General features: G+C 38.6%; 1 long non-coding RNA gene across 1 annotated transcript; it reads left to right on the forward strand.

Annotated features, from left to right (window-relative positions):
- Nucleotides 1–1,676: 1,676 nt before the first annotated feature.
- Nucleotides 1,677–12,415, forward strand: LOC150057181 (uncharacterized). Its single transcript, XR_016537149.1, has 4 exons — nucleotides 1,677–1,763; nucleotides 2,941–3,034; nucleotides 10,351–10,549; nucleotides 12,314–12,415. It is a non-coding gene; the product is annotated as an uncharacterized LOC150057181 (long non-coding RNA).
- Nucleotides 12,416–23,608: the final 11,193 nt, after the last annotated feature.

The raw sequence follows: 23,608 nt of genomic DNA on the forward strand, positions 1-23,608 counted from the left end.
CCTTGTGTGTTACAGTTTTAGGTATAGAATATTAACATTTGCATCTAAGCTGTGTAATTCTAGCTAGTCAGTGGACTAAGAGCTGAGGATGGTGGTTTGAAGCCAGGCCACGCAGGAACGTCCACAGTTAACCAGTGAAAAGTGAAAAGTGGAGGAGAGTGGCTCAAATGGTAGAGCACAACCTTTAAGCTAAAAGCTACAAGGCCGCACTTAGGGACTGAGGTTGTGTCTGTGCCAGTGCAGTCCCCAAAAAGGCCACCATAAAATACACATTGTGTGGCATCTGCTTACTACAGGAATGTCACACTCGTGATCCTTCTGCCTCCAGAGCAGCTGAGATTAAAAGCATGGACCATCACACTCCGTTTCTCCTTCTGGTCCTTCTTCCTTCCTTCCGTTTACTGTGCTGCTTCTTTTGGGACAAGGTCTGAGACAAGGAGAGCCTAGTTGGCCTGGAATTCCAGATCTTTCTGTCTCAGCTCTCTGGGAGCTGTTATTACACATAAGCTTCACCATAGCTGACATATTATTGTTTCCTACATAGTATAGTTTTGACATTTTTTAGGAACACTGCAGAACGCACCATTTCATGTAAAATTTGTTTCGTTCTGAGATACTTACATTAATTACATAAACACTCTGCATTATTTTCTTGGTTTTTATTTTTTTCCTTGTTACACTTAGTGAAGTTTGAACTCAGAGGCTTGTGCTTGCCAGGTAGTTTGGGGTTGATTTTATTTTAACCATTGAGCCATACCTCTTGTTAGCTTTGTGCTTGTGATTGTCTGAATAGGGCCTTCCTTTATCCCAGGCCATTCTGGATTTCTATCCCCCTATGTAAGCTTCTCACAGAACTGGGATGACAGCATGAATCACCACGTCCAGCTTTTTATTGTTGAGATGAGGGATTGTGAGTACTTGGCTTAGTCTGGTCCTGGACAATGATATTAATTCCAGTCTCCTGAGTCGCTAGAATTAGAGGTGTGAGCCACTGAGCCTGGGCTATACATTCTATGGATGTCTTTCTTCACATGCATTTATTTTTCTCAGGGAGATAGCTGGGATATAATTGCTCTCTCATAAAACATAAATGTAAATTTTATGAAAATGGCAGATTTTTTCCCCAACATTGTATCTGAAATAATGTAGAAGTGTAAAAATTGCTCTGTATCCTTGATGATCCCATGTGTTTTGGGCTTCTTAAATTTAATTTCTCAGGCTAAAAGTGTAGTGGTTTTGGCCTTTCATTTTTATTGTTGATGAGGTACATTTATTCTACACTTCCTCCAGGGCTTCATCAAAATTCAAGTCATAAGAAGCCCTGTATATATAGTAATTATATTATGAATATACATGAATATATTATAAATACATGGAGGTATTGGTTTAGTAGTTTGTTAATAAAATCTGAAACCAAAAAGTATGAAATATTCAGAACTGGTATATCCAGAGAACAGAATGCTTTCCTAGGTAGGATCAGGGAATTAGTCTGTCCAAAAGATTGTAAATGATATAGTATTTGAATTAAGGATTACTCCTTGACAAAAGAATGTAGCTTCATCATATACATAGTGTGTATGAAGCCTTTGCCTTCAGGTCTTAGCGTCAGAGACAAAAAGAAAAATAGCATTTTTATTCCAATAATACATTTACATTGTCATTTTTTCCACAGGTGCAGATGGTGCACAACATGCCCTTGTCACCAGAGATGTAATCACACCATCTAATATATTTATGAACATTACTGGAACTATGATACTGAGGTAAAAAGCTCAGTATAGTTGGTTTTTTTTTTCTATGTTGATATTGTGCTCAATGGTAAGACACATGTATAAAGATTTTCTTTGAGCTAGGCACCAGGGACTCATGCCTGAAATCCTAGCTACTCAGGAAACTGAGATCTGAGGACCAGATTGAAGCCAGTAGTAGCAGCAAAGAATCAGAAGTAGAGCTATGTCTCAAGTGGTAGAACATTAGCCTTGAATGAAAAATGGGAAAGGATAACATTTAGGCCCTATTTTTAAGCGCTAGTACTGTGTTAGAAAACAAGAGCAGGCAAGTTTGCATTCCAATGTAATCTGCCTTTTCGCCTTAAGTAAGCAGATTTAAAAACATAGAAAAGTGTTATTAGTGAAGAGACTAATTCTCAGCAGTGCTATTAATTGAAACAAAAGGAAAGATCATGAGAAAGAACATGTATACGAATGTAGGGTTCTATACTTTCTTCAGCAATAGATATTTGAATGCCCTAAGTAAAAAGACTGTGATTAACTCAAGATACTTGAGAGTCTTAAAGACTCTGGGTTAGAAAGATCAAGTATTTATTTTTTCTTTTGTTACACAGCATTTCACAGAAAAATTCTGAAGCGATGAATAGTGATGAATATAAAGATAAAAACCAGTCATAGAAACTGTCACCATACAAAAAGTTTCAAAATTATCTCCTAGACTTCCATAACAAGTTAGATTGCTTGATGTCTTTGAATATTAATACGTTCAGATAATTCCTCCTTGAATACAAGTACCTATGTGCAGATATGATTATACAATCTATCATCTGTAAGTCTGTCTTTTCTATCTGTCATTTATGTACTTCCTGGTATTGGAATTGGGGCTTGAACTCAGGACTTGTCCTCCTGTTTTGCTTTTATTCCCAATAAATTACTGGTTGAACTCTGCACCCTAGCTATCACTCTGTGTGTCAGGAAGTTGTGACTGGACATAGGTGTTTGGATTCCTGGTCAATGGCTCTACATCTTAAAAAGACATACTGGCCATACAAGTCGTGTATCAGCCCCTGTATTCATGATCTTTCATGTCATATACATGTTTCTCACATTTTCCTGTCCCAGTCCTGCTAAGAGAGGAAGTTCAAGCATCTTGTCAGAATGTGATCCCCACACCTCTCACTGGCTCATTGTTCATCCCATTATTCTGCAGACTCCTTGCTTAGTTCTTTTGAAGAAGTGTGCTTCTCAGTCCTCTGAGGCTGAAGAGCTAAGGATACAAACTCCAGTGAAGGCATGAGGGCAAGGTAAGTAGTCCAATTTACTTCTAAAAAGTCATTTAACAGAAATTTTCTCAACAGATTTACTGTTAACTGGTCAATCAAAATGATAGCTAATAAAGGAAAGCTTAGAAGTAGATCCACAGAATAATTAAAGTAATACCCTGCATTTGCCTTTATCATTACAGGTCAAAGGTGACCTTGTGAATTGATAATTTTTTAAGTCATCAAGCTGTCTGAATAGGATCCACTCCTGCCCCTGGCCCTACTGTTTACTTTTTTTTTTTTGCCAGTGCTGGGCTTGAGCTCAGGGCCTAAGCACTGTCCTTGGATTTTCTCAAGGCTAGAACTCTACCACTTGAGTCTCAGCACCATTTCTGGCTTTGATCTATGTATGTGTTACTGAGGAATCGAACCAGCTAGGCAAGCTAGGCAAGCACTCTACCACTATGCCAAACTCCTCGCCCCCCTACTGTTTCTTTTTATCCTGTTGCTTCAATTGCACCCAATAAATTAGCCACCAAAATTGTTCCATGCACTTATCTTGGGTAAGCTTCTGTATATATTCAAGTGATGAAGATCTGGGTCACTGAAGTAATTCCTGCTAGGCCCGGGAGCATGGCCTAGTGGTAGCCTTGTTGCCTCAGTTGCGTGATATCTTGGGTTCGATTCCTCAGGACCCCATACACAAAAAAGGCTGGAAGTGGTGCTGTGGCTCAAGTGGTATTGCTCTAGCCTTGAGAAAGCCAAAGGTCAGTGTTCATGCCCTGAATTCAAGTCCCAGGACTGGCAAAAAAAAAAAAAAGAATTTTGCTCTTGGTTACTTTGAGTACTTGAGGATTTGCACTTTTGCTTCTTTAAGGATCAAATTTTCTTTTGCTCTAAATACCATGATTTATCTCATTTTAGTAGGTGAGACTGATAAAAGATAATGGTTTTCTTGGCAGGACATGACTCAGTCTAATGCAGCAGAAGGGCAAGATATGTGTGAGAGAACAACCTTTTGTGTGTTCATTATTTACATTCTATCTTCTCCTATAAGGGGTCTTTGTATTTTCAATAATATAGCCAAAGGAATTTATCTCGCAGGTTACTCTAAACAATCAGTGAGACAAAGCATGAAGTGCTCTATAATTCAGTTCATAAGTATGAATATTGGGATACTCCTTAGAAATGTCAATATCTTATATTCAATATGATACTTAGAGTTATACTCAAAATGGATGATTATGATTTATGCTTCTGATAATAAATATGCCTCATGTAACTTGGCACGGTGTCTCATGCCTATAATCCTACCTAGTCAGTAGGCTGAGATCTGAGGATCAAGGTTCAAAGCCAGCCCTGGCCCTAATGTCCATAAGACACTTATCTCCAATTAACCACCAGACAACTGGAAGTGGTGCTGTGGTTCAAGGGGTAGGGCAGTAGCCTTGAGCTGAGGAGCTCAAGGAAACACCCAGGCCCAGAATTCAGGTCCTATAACCAACAAAAATAAAAAAAAAATAAGTAAATATGGCTCATGTGATAAAAGTTTAAATCCCAATCGAAGGCTAAGCATTCTGAATTATGAATCCTATTTTGTTACTAACTCTCAGCTTCTTTTCGAAGAGAGATAATTCTCAGAGGCTTCAAATTCATACTTTCATATTAAAATCATTAGTGCCAAAGATTTGGGCAGAAATATATCGTGTGCTGTGCTGTGAACTTCAGTATGTGGATTGAGCGAGTGAAGAATCCGACATAATCCAACTAGTTGTGTCTGAGAGGTGTTTGAGAAGGGTGTTTAATATCACAAAAAAAACAGAATATTTCATTTTAATGAATTGGATCAGAAAATAAAATCAAATGTTTATTGGCTAATTTAAATATAGCTCAGCATAGATTCACATCGGATACACAGATAAAAGAACCAATATGCACGATAACCAAATGGAAGAAAGCCAGGAACCCATATATACAATAGGAACTTAGGAATCATGGCTTCATGCCATGTTAAAATTGTGTTATATATTCAAAACTGAATCAGTTTCCCTTTCTGAATATTAACCTATGGAGACACCATCGGTGAACAAACTACACATGTTTGCATTGTATTGACATGATGGACAAGGTATCTGTCAGCAAAGAATTTTAGCTCTAGCACCCCTTCCAATGAAGATGTTGAGAAAGATTTAAATTTCCTTTGTTCCTGAGATGGAAGCCAGAAGGAGGAAAAGTCCCTATTCAGACAACGGATTTCCTAATGAGACCTTGATCCTCCATGGAAAGAAAGCTGAGAGACAAGTGAATCTCTAGGAGGACCATTGTCCAGGGAGACGAGCAGAGCATGCCTAGGTTCATCATTTTACCTTGACAGTCAGGGGTTGAGCAGTTGTCAGCTAGAAAGATACCCATTATCCTGGTGTTTACGTTGTAATCAATTGGAAAGAAATTTTGCCAAAAGCCCAAGACTCATTTTTCACAATTAAGAAATAACTGTTCTTATGCCAGACTTAAAGGTTTTGCTCATTTGTCATTATCAGTAGAAACCTTGGGCTCCCCTAGCAGAGATTTACAACAGAACAAACCGAGATCCATAAGGCCATATAGTATGATACTAAATGAAAGGACCTCCTGGATATAGAAACAAAAGCCATATAATGAGTGATTGATGTCCTTAACATGCTATGTTATCTCTCATCTCTTTTGCTGTTCCAGGCTTATCTCATAGTGTTACAGTTTTTCACCTTGTTGTCTGATATATTGTACATATGCTTATTTGGTCATTTGAAATAGGGTAGGGAAGGGGGAAAACAAGGTGAGGGGCGGGTTGGGGGGGAGGGAAATGGGAACCAAGACATGAGAAAGGGTATCAATGTTTGTGAAGTAATGCACCTTCTATCTGGTGAATATAATGTAGCATTTCTAATAATTACAATAAAAATATATGAAAAAAAAGAAATAGCTCTTCTTACCAGATACTTTTCCTATAGGTAATCAAGAGCCTGGGATTTGGTAGGTCCATGTTCAAAGCCAACCCATCACGAAAGTCTGGAAGACTCCCTGTTCACAATAAGTAGCATTAAAGGAGGCAGGCAGTGTGCCTTATGAGATGAGGTCAAAGCCAGACATGGTGTAGAAAGTTGAGCAAGAGTTAAGAGAAGCCCTAAGTTTAAAAGTTGACATGGTCAGAATCTGAAATCGAGAGAGAGAAAGAGAGAGAGAGAGAGAGAGAGAGAGAGAGAGAGAGAGAGAGAGAGAGAGAGAGAGAGAGAGAGAGAGGAAGCACACAAGCAGCAAGTAATTGTCCTTTTAATTTCTTTAAGCTTATTATACCTTTTTTCTGCCTAAGGGAAAGTTTACATTGTGGTAAAACTTTCAGTATTCAAAACTAACACACTGACTAAAATTCCATTGAGTTTTCTTGTCAGTGAAAGCTTTTTCTTAATGAATAGATCAATATGCTGTTGTGCATCTAGGAAAATACTCTTTCTTTTTCTATTGCTATTGATCCTAGGACTTTAATTGAGGACCTGGGCACTGAGATGTTTTTCTTTTTTTCTTCTTTCTTTTTTTCTGTGCCAGTTCCAAGGCTTGTACTCATACCTGGGGCCCCGAGCTCAGGCCCCAGGACTACCAAAAAACAAAAAAAGGAAGAAAGAAAGAGGCATTGTCCTTGCGTTTTCACAGGCTAGTTCTCTACCACTTAAGGCACAGCACCACTTTCAGCTTTTTCTATGGATGTGAAACCTAGGAATTGAACTCAGGGTTTCATGCATGCTGGGCAAACACTCTACCACTAGGCCATGCTTCCGGCCCACTGAGGTGTTTTTACTCTTGGTTACCACTCACCCATATGAGCCACAGCTCCACTATTGAATATTTGAAGGTTTATTAGAAATAAGTCTGTTAGACTTTGATTCCTAAGCAGATTTCAAATATGGATTCTGAGATCTCAGCCTCCTGAGAAGTTAAGATTACAGATGTGAGCCAGTAGAGCCGAGCTGACCATTACTTTTTTTTTACTTAATTCAGTATTAGGATCTTTCTTATGATACAAATATCATCTTTTGATACATAAGCAAATTCTCTCCTGGAAAGTGTTTCTGTATTCTATTACTATCCTAGTGAAAATATTAGTACTTTAAAAGAATATGTATTTGATACCCCATCCTCCAAAGCTTATGGGATGTGCAAGGTTGCTTTCTGTGTTCTTGAGTTAATTGCTTGCTGAAATATTCTCACCAGCTGTACTTCTGTATATCTGTAAGGTTTTTGCTATAGTCACATGCTTGAATGACATGAACAATGACCTGACAACAACCATGGCCGCAACAACAGTGGTTTCACATGAAAATCAGAAGAAAAGAGCTCAGTGATAAAGACACTGAAAACAACAAAGTTAATTTTTTCGAATTCAAACATTTTTACTTAATTAATTTTGAATACTAATTAAGGAATAGTAGCCATGAATTATAGCTGAAATAGGATCTTTACATCTTCATCTTATGCATTTGCTTTTTAATTTTTCCTCTAACCTTTAAGAAGCAAAAAGAACTCCAGGTGTGGTAATGAATAATTATCTCATTTGTATATTTGATGTATGGGATTGAACGTATTTTCTGAAATACATATACATTTTGAAATACTGTTATTTAATTTATAGATCACACACAAATAAATGGAGCAGATGATTGTAATGTCTTCTCTCAGTTGTCTGAATTGGTCTCAGAAGAGTCTGCCTTGCCTCATTATGAGCATTTCTCCATGTAAAATACCACTGAATACCTCTAAGTTTTTTTTGTCTTCCCCCAGTGCTGGGGCTTGAACTGAGACTCAAACTGTGACCCTGAGCCTTCTTTGCTCAAAGATAGGGATCTACCCCTTGAGGCACAGCCCATAGCTGTCTTTCTCTGAGTATTTTACAGGAGATGAGAGTCTTATGGACTTTCCTGCAGCAGCACCCTTCTCCTCTGTGCTCTCCCATCCTCACTGAGGGTCATACCGCTTCCACCTACAATACTGCAAGAACCATAGGTGCCTTTCACATTCACCACAACTCCAGAGACCATGGTCAGTTTTGTAAATGCTAATCCCATATTTAGTTCACACCAGGTCTTTTCAAGCAATGGTTCTCATGGCCACAATGTTATAGCTCTCACTTCTCTAGATTTCTCATATATCTTCTCATATCCTCAAAGGGGGATTCTTGTAGCAGAGCTTTCAGTATTCTCAAGGTTTTTTAGGTGTTACTGATGCATGATGAACTATAAATGGCATAAAATTTACAATTTAATGCTTTCACCTATGTATTCTGTGTATGTTGAATCATGGCTGATAAAGGATTGAACACACATCAGTTACAAAAGTCTCTTCCTGCTCATTTATGTGGCTTTCTTGTGAACTTTCCAAAAGCCAGGCACGGTAACCCATATTTGTAATCTCAGTGTCTGTGGCTAAGACCAGATTTGAAGTTACAGACCAGCTGGGACTACATAGTGGGAACCAGTGTCAAAAATTAGCAGGGGTGGGCAGGAGTGGAAGAAAGGAAAGATACGAGGAAGGGAAGTTCCAAAAGCTTTGTAACTTCTCATTGCCTTTCGCCATTAATTGAAGCTTCCTTTCTGTTTTCACAAGCACACTGTAGTGTAGGATTTGTTGTGAGTTTTAGCATTCTAGTTTGTCCATGCCTTGAATGCACATTGGTGTCCTTTTACTATATCACTGAAGACTGCTGATGTTTGCTGTCCTTCAAGGGGTGATTTGTGATTGTGTATATTCTTTGTTGAACTGCCTTTCCATACTTTGCATCTACAAGAGTTCAGATTACCATAAGTCTAATAACTTTCTTTTTAGATACTTTCTGGCATTAATATGATCAGTGTGTGTGTGTGTGTGTGTGTGTGTGTGTGTGTGTGTGTGTGTGTGTATAGATGTGTGTAGTAAGGCTTGAAATCCAATACACAAATCTTGCTTGTTTTTTACTTATGGCGGGCTCTGTTCCACTTGAGCCTCCACTTTCTGGGTTTTGGATGGCCCATTGAAGATAAATGTCTCCTATATTTACCTGCCCGTGGTAGCTATGAACCAACATCCTCTGAGCCTCCTGAGTAAACAGGATTATAAGAGATCAACTACTGACATCCATATCTATTGGCATATGACTTTGATCTTTATTCACTTATAAGAAATGTCAGAGGAAAACAAATGACTTATCATTAGGATTACTGTGATAAAACACTGACGTTTAACACATGGGTTAACATTCGTTATGCTCATCAACCTTCTGTATGACTTCAATCTTTTATATCTGTAATGTGCAATTAGATTTCTTGAGCCCTGTTTTGGCAATAATTAGGTCACTTACAAAAAAGTTGGTTCTTCCTCTCTTGGTTTTATAAATTGTAGGATATTTCAGGACAGGATTTATTGAGGGTTAATTTTGCCCTGCTGAAGCAAGGCATTTCTGATGTCCTCTGTTCTGTAAAGACATCACTTCCTGGCAGTGTGTGAACAATAGGTAGTTTCCTGTCATCTCTTCCTGTGTTTTATTACTCAATGTCAGGCCCCTTTCTGAACACACGTGATCCACTGCTCTGTCACATATGTAAGGGGGTCCTGTGTAGCTCTCCTGGATTTCCTCTCCAGTGTGCTGTCATGTGACAGTCAAGCTCCTAGCTTCCTTCAGCCAGTTTTCCTCACCATTGCATCTTGGGAACTTGGAGTATGCACCACCTAGCTTTCTTCTTTTTGTGCCTCGGTCTGTACCCCTCTCACAGAAGGCCCTAGGCACTGGGAACATTTTCTTTACTGTCTCTCAAGGACACCCGTCTTTAATAGTTTAGCAGTGCATTCACTGACTTCATTCTCTCAAATATGTTGTCTTCAAAGTGCTTTAGTGTGGTTTGCTTGAATCTTTTTGGATTGGCTACATACAGAAACAGAGCTCAGTTCAGCTTAAGTAGAAACAGACTGCCATGAAGCATCAGTAAATATTGTGGATTGATTGGATAAATATCAGCTCACAGTCTCTGTTCCTGTTTCCTTTTTTAGGAAAGCTATTTTCTTCTGGAAATTATTTCTGTGCCTAGTGAAGGTCAATTCCTAGTGCAAGGAGAAAATGCATCTTATTCCAACATCCAGTAAAACGACAGTGGTCATTTTACTGCCTATCCACTGCCCTAGGCTCTAAGCTAACCCAGAACAGGGATGTAACTCATTTACCTGCAAAGCTTCATGCAGTGGTTTCATGGGGTAGAGTCTCTTTATGCACTTGGACAGAGAGTGAATGAGAAAATGTGGATACATGTGTTCCTTTATGGTTAAAAAACTGAGATAGCTTTTTTCCTGTTTTATTTCAGGTTGTCTGTTTCACCCAGAATGCACTTCATTCATGTAATGATTTTCACAACTTTAAAAAAAGACAGTGTAAAATACATATGAGAATATGTTTGGAAAATATGTTCAGATGATGAGAAAAAGAGCACTAAAATAGCAAAGAATGTGTTATCACGGTTACAGTGTGAAGAAGAGCAGGAAGGAGAATTTTGTCATTTTGAGGTATATGCCAGTCTGTATGGAAATTCTTCAACAGCATTTAGATATATACATACAACTTTATAGCTTTGACTCCCCTCTTAGTTGCTTAAAGGTGTGTTTTTGTTGTGTGGACAGTTTGGGACAAGTTATTTTACCAATGATACATGTAATAATTAAAGGCAAATTTCTTAAATCACAATTATAATGACTTCCTAAAACTAGAATATCCTGAGATCTCATTGTAAGGCAAAATTTTTGAATATAGTATTTGTTGATGCTGCTAGAAATATTTTGTATGTGAACATTTTATATGTTCCTATTCACTTACTTTCAATAACTATTTCTATGTATAGGATTGTAAAATTTAACATGAGTAGTTAACAAAGTTTTTGATCAGTACCTCCAAAATACTGGTAAAAAGTTTCTGTTCGTTCACAATTCCTCAGCATTCAGCCATGTTGTCATACTTTTCCATTATTGCTGACAGTAAATGCATGCAAAGGCATTTTTCATTTATGCTTTTGTCCTGGTCCTCAGAAATTCAAGTTCCAAATTACATAAATTTTAATGGCAGTGTAAAACTACATTGTGTATCAGTGTTGCATCACTTGGATACACTCACCACTGTAGGCCATCTGGACTGTTCCCATAACTGGGCTATTATGAATATTACAGAAATGAACATAGAGGCACAACTGTATTTACAGTGTTCTGGCTTGTGTTTTTCTGGATAGATGCCCTGGCTAGGTCACAGTTAAGGGATTTTTTTTGAGGAGCCTGTAGACTGCTGTCCAAAGTGGTTGTATTAGTTTACAGTGGAATAGGATTCCTTTTCCCTCAAATCCCCACAGCATTTTTTGTTCTAATTCCTAATGTTGGGCAATGTAATTGGAATAAGATGGAATCTCAGAGCCATTTTGATTTGCATTTCCTTTATGGCTAGGGATGGTGGATTGCACATCCTCTGTTTCTTTGTCATTCTTACCTCTTCCTCTGAGAAGTGTCTGCTCACTGTTTCTCATTCATTCACATAACTTGGAAAAGAAAGGAATGGTACAGACAACAGCTGCACTGCTATGACTTTGAAAATAGCTCCTTGGTCTCTACATATCTTTATACACATGTGTATTTATATGCAGATATCTAACTTTTGATGGAAGACTTCACAAGTATGGTTCATTTTTGTTTTGTTTTAGTCATGGACCTTGAACTCGTGGCCTGGGCTTTGTCTCAGTTCATCAGCTCAAGGATAGTACTCTATTGCTTTGAACCTCAGCATCATTTTAAGTTTTCTGATGGTTTACTGGAGAAAAGAGTCTCTCAGATTTCTTGCCTGGGTTGCTTTGAACTCTGATCCTCAGAGCTTAGGCTCCTGAGTAGATAGGAGTGCAGTCATGAGCCATCAGTGCCCGGCTGTTCATTTTCATCTGTGCTAAATGATTAAACTATGTACAGTCAAGGACCATGTGAATTCATAGACTTAGTTTTTCATTGATGTTAGCAATAATTCACCTAATACCAATTTTACATACTGTAAATGCAAAGGATATTTCCTGCTTTTGTCTAGAAATGAAGTTTCTTCTAGCAAAAGTTAAAATGTAAACTCTCCAAAACAAAGCTTTTACGCAAGATTGAGACATATTACTTTCCTAGCTAACCTAATTCAGTGTTCATTGTGCTTTTGTTGTTTCATGTGTTTTGCATTTCATGCACTAATAGAGGTTCAATATGATATAACATCTAAATTTCTGCTTTTATGTCTTCACTATTTCTTGTTTGCTCTAGTGTTGGCTGTCTGTCCTGCTGCTCTGATGGATAAAAGCATCTGCAGTTGGAATGCAGGACTCCATCCAAAGTGATGTTTAGCATTTCAAGCTGCAAAGTCCTGGGGTCTGAGGGACTGATGCAAGGTCAAATAGCTCTTCCTCATCTGAAATCTTTGTCATGTCCCAGGACTTTTTGTGAGTGGCGTACACAGACTGTGATCATCTGACTAAGCATTGTGGTTGCAAGTACTTGACCTCACAACGGAAAATGTCTTTGACTTTGTCTACTGTTTCTGTTTCATTTCAAAATTGAACACAATTGCATCCCTGAGCAAGATATGGACAGGCTTTTGAGTATACTATGTATTGTTATACTCCAGAATGGCTTAACACTCAGAGGACAAGTACATGGATATGCCAAGTATTGGCAGTTCAGTATATGATAATATTTGTTAGTATATTGTCCACATTTTCGACATTGCAAATACATAAAACTTTAATTTGGACAATATCAGAGAATTCACACTTTTTGTCTACAGTGCTGGGTATTGAAAGCATGGCCTTGTGCATGCTAGGCATGTGGTCTGCCAGTTGAGCTACATCTCCAGCTTAGGTTTCCCCTCTACCACTTCACTCTGGTGATGAGATAGGAATACTGAGCTTTGAACTTTCCAGTTAAGTTTCAAAATTGAACACGAGGACATAGTGATACCAATACTCTGTCTTGTATACTGGTATTGTCACAATATTCTAAAGCACTCAGATGACAAGGAGATAAACTCAGCAGGTGCTTAGGTCCAGACAGGCACTGAGGATATTACTCCTTTGAGACCCGTATCCCCTAGTGCTGTGATGTAAATGGTTAGTTCAGAGGCTCTTACTTGGTGATTATTTGTTCTTGTACTCTAGAAAAGGCATACAACCCCTCAAATTGGGTTTCATACACAGGTGGTTTGATGAGGATTTTTTAAGAGTTCTCTTCTCTGCTCAGTAGAAGAAGAACTGCATCTCCTCACTGGTGTCTCAGTCATTCACCCAGCTTGTCAAAGGGCAGAATGGCACAGACAAAAGTGCACTGCTGTGACCTTCAAACTAGCTCCTCACAAACTTGGTGATTATTTTCAGTACATCTTTATACACATTCTATCTATATTCAGGTGTCTGAACATTTTTGGCTGACCCATCTGATTTTATGTGTACTCTGCTCCTTATTATCAGCACTGAATTGTTGAATTCTACACAGTCAAATACTATGTGAATTTCTACACCTACTTGTCCTTCCCAAATACCTATAATTCACCAAAAACTGACTCTACAAGGCTGTATTTCCTACCTTTTCCTAGAAATGAGTTTTCTTGTTCCATTTAAGTGTTCACCTCTGCTAAACAAATCTTTTATGAAAGGATGACCAAGAGTCCATGCCTTATGAATCTACACCAGTGTTCCCTGTGGTTTTGTGGGTTATTTTCTAGTTCACTTGCTATGTGGGATACAAAGCTCATTTATCATCTACATCTCTGCTTCCATGGCGCTTCTGTCCCTCCCTGCTGGCACCACTGTTGGCTATCTGTCCAGCCTATCTGATTGATAACGGATCTGCAGAACTCCCATCCAATATGGTGGTGGGCCTTTCAATATAACGGAGGTGTGGATTACAGAAAACTGATTCAGGCTCCATTAGCTACTCTGTATGTGAAGTCTGTTTCCATTCCCTCCAGTAATAGCTGCATACATGCACTCTGGCCATCTGCATTTGACCTTGTAGCTCTTCCTACTTGACTTCCAAAGAGAACAGGAGCAATTATCTTTCCACATAGTCTACTTTTGCTGATTTTCAAAATGCAATATAAGGATGTACTATTACTGATAGCCTGTCATGTGTACTGTCTATGGTTACAATACTCCATAAATTGTTTAACACTCATGTGAAAACTACATGCACTCACTTAGCATTGATAGCCGGCCATGACTGGACAGCTTACCATTTTGGTCATCGACACCTTCACTGTGAAGGCATATAAGTCTGACACAGATCATCAGTCCGCTGTGTACAGGAAAAATTACTATTTTCTATATAGAGCGCTAGGTTTTGAAATCCTGTTCTCTCTATGTTAGTCCGCAATCTTCTATTTGAGCTACATCTCCACCTCTTATATGCTGCCATGCCTCTCTACAGTACTGAGGTTTGACTTCAGAAGCCTGTGCTAGATGAAGCTGCATAGGAGCGAGTTGAGCTTTTGGGGATGCTTCCTCCTCGTGTGAACCATTGTGCCCTCAGCATGGCCTGAAATGGATTGATGAGGCAATGGCTCAACTTGATGATAATATTTAGTGGGAGGCCTGGGGCCTTATGGTGCAAATTGGAAGGCATAGGAATGTCTTTGAAAGACCATTTCCAATTCACCAGCATAATGCTGGATGGGAAATGTACAGTTCAAGACTGCAAGCATTAATTTACTTTTTCAGGGTTTTAAAGTTTTCATCCAAAAGGTCCTTTACATTCTTAGTTAAGGTAATTCCTACATCCTTTATTTTCATTGAGGCTATTGCAAAAGGAATTGCTTTCCTGATTGTTGCCTCATTCCTCTCACTGTTGGCGTAGAGGAAGGCAGTTGATTTTTGAGGGTTAATTTTTACCCTGCTACCCTTCCAAAGTTTTGAATCAGCTCAAGGAGCTTGGGAGTAGAGTCTATAGGATTCTTTAAATATAGAATCCTGTCATCTGCAAAGAGGGATAGTTTTACTTCTTCTTTCCCTATTTGGATTACCTTTATGCTTGCTTCTTGCCTTATTGCACTGGCTAGGAATTCTAATACTATGTTAAAGAGTAGTGGAGAGAGTAGGCATTCTGGTCTCGTTCCTGATTTTAGAGGGAATGGCTTTAGCTTTTCGTCATTAAGTATAATACTAGCTGTGAGTTTGTCAAACACAGCCTTTATTATATTGGGGAATGTTCCATGGATTCCTAGTTTCTCCAGAGCTTTTAACATAAAGGGGTGTTGGATATTGTCAAATGCCTTTTCTGCATCTATTGAGACAAACATGTGATTTTTGTCCCTGCTCCTGTTGATGTGTTGGATTATATTAATTGATTTTCTTATGTTGAACCAGCTTTGCCTTCCTGTGATGAATCCTGTTTGATCATAGTGTATAATTTTTTTGATGAGCTGTTGTCGATGATTGGCCAGTATTTTGTTGAGAAGTTTTGCATCGATGTTCATCAAAGAAATAGGTCTATAGTTATCTTTCTTTGATGAATCTCTCTCTGGTTTGGGGATGACGGTTATACTGGCTTCATAGAATGAGTTTGGTAAAGAACCTTCATTTTCAATTTCGTTGAAGAGCTTGAGGAGTATTGGTGTGAGCTCTGTTTTGAAGACTTTATAGAATTCAGCTGTGAATCCATCTGGCCCTGGGTTTTTCTTAGGTGGAGGTCTTTTATTGCCATTTCTATTTCAGTGCTTGAAATAGGCCTGTTTAGTTGGGTTAGTTCTTCTTGGTTCAGTGTGGGTATGTTAATATTGGCTAGGAATTCATCCATTTCTTCTAGATTCTCAAATTTGTTGGTGTAAAGGTTTGAGAAGTATTCCCTCATATTACTCTGGATCTTGGTCATTTCTGTTGTGATATTACCATTTTCGTCTGAGATTTTGTTTATTTCGGTATGCTTCCTCCTCCTCCTCCTCCTTCTTCTTCTTCTTCTTCTTCTTCTTCTTCTTCTTCTTCTTCTTCTTCTTCTTCTTCTTCTTCTTCTTCTTCTTTTTGCCAGTCCTGGGCATGAGCTTAGGGCCTGAGCACTGTCCTTGCACTTTCTCAAGGCTAGAGCTCTACCACTTGAACCTTAGCACCACTTCCAGCTTTTTTTTCTGTGTGTGTGGTTCTGAGGAATTGAACCTGGGTCTTGCATGCTAGGCAAGCACTGTACCACTAGGCCAAACTCCTAGTCCCTCTCTTCTTTTTTGGTAAGAGTTGCTACGGGTTTGTCAATTTTGTTAATTCTTTCAAAGAAACAACACCTTGATTTGTTGATTCTTTCTATAGTTTTTTTGGATTCCAAATCATTTAATTCTGCTTTGAGTTTAATAATTTGCTTCCTTCTACTGGGATTAGGGTTGGTTTGTTGCTCTTTTTACAGGAGCTTAAGGTGAGACATTAACTTGTTGGTTTGCTATTTTTCCAATTTGTTATTGTAAGCACTCAGAGCTATAAATTTTTCTTTGAGTACTGCCTATGCCGTGTCCCAAAGGAGCTGGTATTTTGTGTGCTCCTTATTGTTAAATTTCATAAACTGTCGGATTTCTGTTCTGATCTCCTCAATGACCCATTGGAGTTTCAACAATGTGTTGTTCAATATCCATGTGTTACAGGGTTTTCGTTGGTGGAGATGTGTGTTCAGTTCCAATTTGATGCGTTGTGGTCTGAGAGAGTGCAGGGAATGATTTCAGTGTTTCTGAATCTATCCAGGTTTATTTTATGGCCTAAAATGTGGTCTGTTTTGGAAAATGTTCCATGTGCTGCTGAGAAAAACGTATATTGTGTTGTTGCTGGGTGGAATAATATGCAGATGTCTGTTAGATCTAGTTGGTCTATATATAGTTGTTCAATTCTAAGGTTTCTCTGTTGAGTTTTTGCCTTGTTGATTTGTCCAAAGGTGAGAGTGGTGTGTTAAAGTCACCAACAATCACTGTGTTTCGATCTATGTATGGTTTCAGTGAAAGTAAAGTTTGCTTGATGAAGTTCGGAGCTCCTGGATTCGGTGTGTAGATATTTACGATGGTTATGTCCTCCTGGAGGAAAGATCCCTTTAGTAGTATGTAGTAACCTTCTTTGTCTTTTCTCATTAATTTTAGGTTGAAATCTATTTTATCTGATATGAGGATGGCAACTCCAACCTGTTTATGGGGGCCGTTAGCTTGATAGAGTTTATTCCAACTTCTCATTTTCAAAAGGTGTTTGTTTTTTGGGGTAAGATATGTCTCTTGAAGACAGCAGAATGATGGATCTTGCTTTTTGATCCAACTAGACAGACTATGCCGTTTATTGGAGAGTTAAGTCGATTGACATTGAGAGTTAGGATTGAGAGATAATAATTAATTCCTATCATTTTTAAAAGATTTCATTAGGGTCTGTGTCTTGACAGTTATTGTGGTACTTAGATGATATGATATTTAGGTGCCCTTTTTTCTCTGTATTGCATTTGTGTTGGTTTTCCATGTGTAGAACATCTTTGAGAATTTTCTGTAATGTTGGTTTGGTTGCTACATAATGTTGCAGCTTTTCCCTGGAATGGAATGTTTTTACTGTTCCCTCAGTTATGAATGAGAGCTTAGCTGGGTACAGTATTCTTGGTTGGTAGTTATTTGACTTAAGGGCATGACATATATGCTTCCAATCTCTTCTTGCTTGCATGGTCTCTGCTGAGAAATCTGGGGTTATTCTGATTGGTTTGCCTTTATAGGTGATTGATCCCTTCTCCCTGCCTGCCTTTAGGATCCTTTCTTTGGTCTCTATTGATACAGTTCAAATTATAATATGGCGGTGAGATGTTCTTTTCTGGTCAGGTTTGTTTGGGGTTTTAAAGTTTCTTGTATCTGGATGGACCTGCCCTTCTGGATATTTGGGAAATTCTCTGAGATGATTCCCTGAAGTATATTTCCAATACCATTGACCTCTTTCTCCAGGCCCTCCTCAATACCAATACTCAACTACACTACCTGCTTATCAACTTAGGTCAGTTATCCTTACGCTATACCTTTTCTTCATTACTATAATAATCTTATGCTCCTTCGTTAGTCCTTTTGTACCTCCCCTGTTCTCTCTCATACTATTTTTCTATCTCTGGTCCTCTGTTCATCTTTCAACTCTTATAATGCATGGATCTACATTTGATGTTGTTGAGTAATACTGTATATCTAGGTGTTCAATTATACTCTAGGTCCAGAAGAACTTAAATACAATAGAGATTGGATTGAGAGGCTTATTGTTTTGGTCATAAATCGCTTATCAGTGGTTGTATTAGACTGGTCTGTAAGTGCACAAAAAGAGAGTGATAATACCAATCAAAAATTGTGAACATCTAGTGTCTGCCAGCTAAAGAAGCCTAGGTTGGTTATATCTGAAAAAATATGTTGTTCTGTATTAATCTTGCTCCCATTTTCAAATGGGCAGAAGAAGAAACTCAAGAAAAATGTCAAATCAAGGAATAACAACCGCCACCCAATATAAACAGACAATGGAACAGTCACTGTCAAACCTGGAGGAGAGTCTTCCAAGTCCTATACCCATGCAATTGATATACATCATTAATGAAAGGTGTGAAAATATAAAGAAAAAGATAAGGGAGGAAGCCATAGCTAAACAAGAGGAAACCATAAACAAGGTGATATGTGAAAAAGGGGAAGACATAAAGGAGGCCATAATAAAGGTTTTTCAAAGAAAAATGGATGAATTCATAGAATCCACAAACGAAAAGATGACTGAACTCCAGGAAATGTCCAAAGAGAATAAAGCTACAGAGCTAACCACTCAAATGGAAATCAAAGAGCTAAAGAAATCCATATATGATCTGAAAGAAGTGATGCAAGGCATCAAAAACGAGCAATTAGAAGCAAGGGAGATAAAGTAGATAGCTTTGGTAGCAGGTTAGACAATGCAGACAAGAGAATATGCAGGGCCGAAGAAAATTTAGTTGTTATAGAGAAAGAACAGAAAATGAGTCAATCCAAATCTAGGAAATATGAGAGAGTGCTTCAGAAGGTCCAAGATACAATTAGGAACTCTAATTTAAGGCTAATTGGTATTGTCCTTCCATTATAAAGCACTTACATTGGATGGAGTAAATGACAGTCGTCATAATTTTGAGAGTTTTCTTAACTGGCATTTCCCAGTTAAACACATTCTTCACTATTTCAAAGTAGCCAACATACCGACTCTGTAAAGCAACAAAAGCCTCCACTTTAGTGGGGATGACAGAGGTAAAGTCAGTATCCTAATCTCTTTCTCTTTTTTTAGCTTGTTAACAGCATTAAGAAATGAAGGCAACATTTAGAATGAGCCCTTACATTATCAACATTCTTAGGTATTTTCCTCATTGTGACTAATTACTTACCATGGAAAAAGAGCCCACCTGAGACTTGCAGACAGTAACATGGAAAGAACAAGCCCTTGCTTCTGTGCTTGCTTATGTCCATGAAAACAGTGAAGGTGCTGAAACAGCAATGACACAATCTGTTGTCATGAATTAGAGAAAGGACTGTGGTTTGGGAGATAGTTCCTCATCAGGAGGAATGACATCTCCACATAGCTGCACTAGATGATTCTGTACCATTAGTGAGGGGTCCTCTACAGAGAAGAGATTCTTTATCTGCCTTTTTCTCCAATATGGTTTTTTTTGGTAAGAGAACCTTTCAATACTGTTTGGCTCCCAGCAAGTTGCTCAAAAAGGATTTCTTAGAATTCTCTTTGAGAAACTCCAGATGTCTGGTGATGAACCAACTGAGAAGAGCTGATAAAATGAACTGCCGCATTTCCAATTAGCAAAAGCACTTGTACTGCATGCGAGTGGCTGATGTCTGTAATCCAAGCTACTCAGGAGGCAGAAGCTGAGAGGACTGAAGAATAATGCCAGCCAGGACTGAAAACTTTGAGATAATCCATTTCTATATACTTAGCCAGAAGTTGAGCTAGAGATGTAGCTCACCTGGTAAAGTGCCAGTTATGAAGAGTTCAAGCCTACTGAGCACCAGGCCACTGAGTTTAAGCCCCAGGATGGGCAAACAATGAAAGGGCAATAGTGAGAAAGATGCCTGAAAACGCAATAGGGCAATGCAAGATGCAATAGGGCAGTGCTGTACCACTTCACATCTCCAACTCAGGCTGTTTTGGTTCTTAGTTAGAGCTAAGAAGGAAAGGATTTCCTGCCAGGGCTGGCTTTGAAACACCATTCTCAAATCGCAGCCGGTATCTAGAAATACAGACGGGTGCCAGTCTTCAGTGTCAGGTAGATGTTTTGTAGTTGTTGGATTTTTTTTTTTTAGAGTGCATATGTTGGGTGTCATGCCAAACTGCTTGTGAGATAAAAGGACCTGATGAATAGCATTTCCTTCAAAGTAATCCTGGTTGAGGAAAGAAGAGTAGGAATGATGACCCAGGGTTTGAGAAGAGTGGGGAAGGAATAAACAAAGCATGACTGTAGGAAGGGCTGAACCATTCACTGTATGGTTCCATCTTTGTGTGTTAGAGTTTGGATAAGAAATGTGCATTTAAAAGGCTCATAGTTGGAAGGCTTGATCCCCAACATAACAGCAGCGTTCAGAGGTGGGCATTGAGAAGTAATTATATTATGAGGCTTTTGACTTTATCCACAGAATCATTCATTGAGGGCTTCCTAAATTTAAAGCATTAGTATGAGGTGGGGAAAATGTTAGGAGTTGGGGCCTCATGAAACCAAAGAAGTCACTGACCCTTCCTTCTCCTCAGCTTCCTGGGCACCTTGAGGTGAGCAGTCTTCTCCACAACACCCGCCTCCTTGACATGATTGTTCAGTGACAGTGTAGGCCCAAAGAAATGGGATCACATGGCCATGATGTAAAGCCTGAAACTGTGAGGCCAAATTAATCTTTCCCCACTTGAAGTTCTTTGGTCAAGTATTTTTTATACTGATCAACACTCCAATCCGATATAATTGGGATTTTTCATATTTTCATAATAAAGTATTATCAGAGGAAAATAGGACAACAGTAGATAGTTTAAAGAACGTTAAGAATATGGAATGAGAGTAAGTATATGATAATGTCTGCTGGAACAAGATTCGTAAAATACTTATTTTCCCAGTTCATTCTGTTTTCTTCTGTGTGTCTTTATCTCTCATTCTTGGTCTTAGGATCTCTCATTCTTTCTCTTCTCTGAACTCCTCTTTCCCTTACACAGGGGTCATCACGAAACCATCCTGGCAATGTTCTAGAGACCTTGAATTGCTCATTGCCTTAGTGAAAGAATCCAATCCCTCCTTCTAAGGAAATCTATGGCTAGTAGATCATCTACCAGCCAGAGATCATCTTCAGGCATCAGAAAACCTCAGATATTTGACCTTCCTTTTGGGGAGTGGACTCAATCCAAAGCTGTCAGGAATAAAGAATACGAAATGGAATGTGTGATGCTCTGATGAGAACCAAGCCAATAGCTATGAGGCTACAGATGTGGGCCTCCAAAGATCAGGAAATGGTTAGGAGTCACAAGTCCTCTGCCATCATTGATTGTTAAAGAAGGGTTACAGATGCGACCAGGCTAAATGTGCCACTAACATCTCCCCATAAATAAGTTTTTGTGACAAGAGAAACTTACTTGGGAAGGAGTTTCTACTCCTTGAAATTTATTGCTGAAACTCATACCAGTTCTTTGTTCTCCAAAGTAATTCAGGCTATCCTACAGAAAAGGGGTTAATTAAATCACAGTGCATATCTGGCCTGGAACTTTCTTAGTTCTCAGATTTTCAAGTAGCTAAGATTACAGGCATGCCTCCAATGCCCACCTTTCCTTAGGTTCTCCTGTCTAGACATTAACACCTGTCTAGATTTTTTTATGGTGGTGTGATTTTCATTTTTTTAATAATTTTTTATTGTAATTAATAAAAGGGTTACATGATATTTGTCAGATAGAAGGTGCATTAATTCACATACATTGATACCCTTTCACATGTCTTGGTACCCATCACCCTCCCCCCACCTACCACCCACCCCCCGTCTTGGTTTTCCCCCCTTCCCTATCAAATTTCAAATAACCAAATACAAATAAATTCAATATATCAGATAACAAAGTGAGATACTGTAACAATATGAGATACCCAAGAGACAGCAAAGGAGATGAAAGATAACATAGTACATTAAGGACAACAATCATTCATTATATGGCTTTTGTTTCAGTATCCTGGAGGTCCTTTCAATTAGCTTCATACTATATGGCCTTATATATCAAGGTTTTGCTCTATTGCAGATCTCTGCTAGTAGAGCCCAAGGTTTCTACTGGTTATGACAAATGAGGGAAACCATTGAGCCTAAGTTCCTTCGAGTCTGGCTTACTTCACTTAATATGATTTTTTCTAAGTCTTTCCATTTCCTAACAAATGGGTCGATGTCACTTTTTCTGACAGCAGCATAGAATTCCATTGTGTACAAATACCACAACTTGTTGATCCACTCATCAACTGAGGGACACCTAGGTTGGTTCCATATCTTGCTATGGTGAATAATGCGGCAATGAACATTGTTGTGCTAGTGGATTTAGTATGCCCTAGATTTTGGATGGTTGGGTAAATGCCAAGTAGTGGAATTGCTGGGTCATAGGGGAGTTCTATGTTTAGCCTGTTGAGGCACTGCCATACTGCTTTCCATAGTGATTAAACAAGTTTGCACTACCACCAACAGTGTAGTAGTGATCCCTCCTGGCCACATCCCCTCCAGCATCTGTTATTATTCGTTTTCCTGATCCTAGCCATTCTAATTGGAGTGAGGTGGAATCTTAGAGTTGTTTTGATTTGCATTTCTTTTATGACCAGAGATGTTGAGCATTTCTTCATGTGTCTATAGGCCATTTTTGTTTCTTGTTCAGAGAAGACTCTCTTTAAGTCTTTGGCCCATTTTTTAATGGGATGGTTGTTACTTTTAGTTTTGGAGTGATTCAATTTTTTGAGTTATTGATATATTTTAGATATGAGGCCCTTGTCCATTGTTTGGTTGGTGAAGATTTTCTCCCACTCTGTAGGATTCCTATTTAATTTACTAGCTATATCCTTTGCCATACAAAAGCTCTGCAGTTTGATGCAGTCCCACTTATCCAGCCTTTCTCTGATTTGTTGTGATTCTTGGTCCTTATTAAGAAAGTTTCGACCTGTGCCAAGGAGGCCTAGTGTATCTCCTATTGTATAGAGGGGTTACAGTTATTTTTTTAGGTAATGGGTACATTATTTCTCAAACCGTGATAACCCTTCTCATGATTTTGTCCCCCTTTCACTGTCCCCTGCTTTCCCAATCGTGATTTTTAAGTACATTTTTATTGCATTTTATTGTCAGAATAAAATTTAATGATGTTTTCAGGGACTGAGCATTTAGACAGCACCATTAACCTCTGCTTAGTGGTACCTATGTAATATGATAGAATAATCAGTCTAGAAGATCGAATAATCACTCTGTTAGAAGGTTAAAGGTAAGGAATATGAAGCATGAGCTGATTTTAGATTACTTGGGATGAAAACGTCTGTAAGGACAAGAATCTGTCCCTAAAGTCCTTCATGTCTCTTTGGCTCTTTAGTCCACTGGTC

This window comes from Megascapheus bottae, chromosome 11 (assembly GCF_031878675.1).
Source record: "Megascapheus bottae isolate mThoBot1 chromosome 11, mThoBot2.hap1, whole genome shotgun sequence".
Classification (NCBI taxonomy): domain Eukaryota; kingdom Metazoa; phylum Chordata; class Mammalia; order Rodentia; family Geomyidae; genus Megascapheus; species Megascapheus bottae.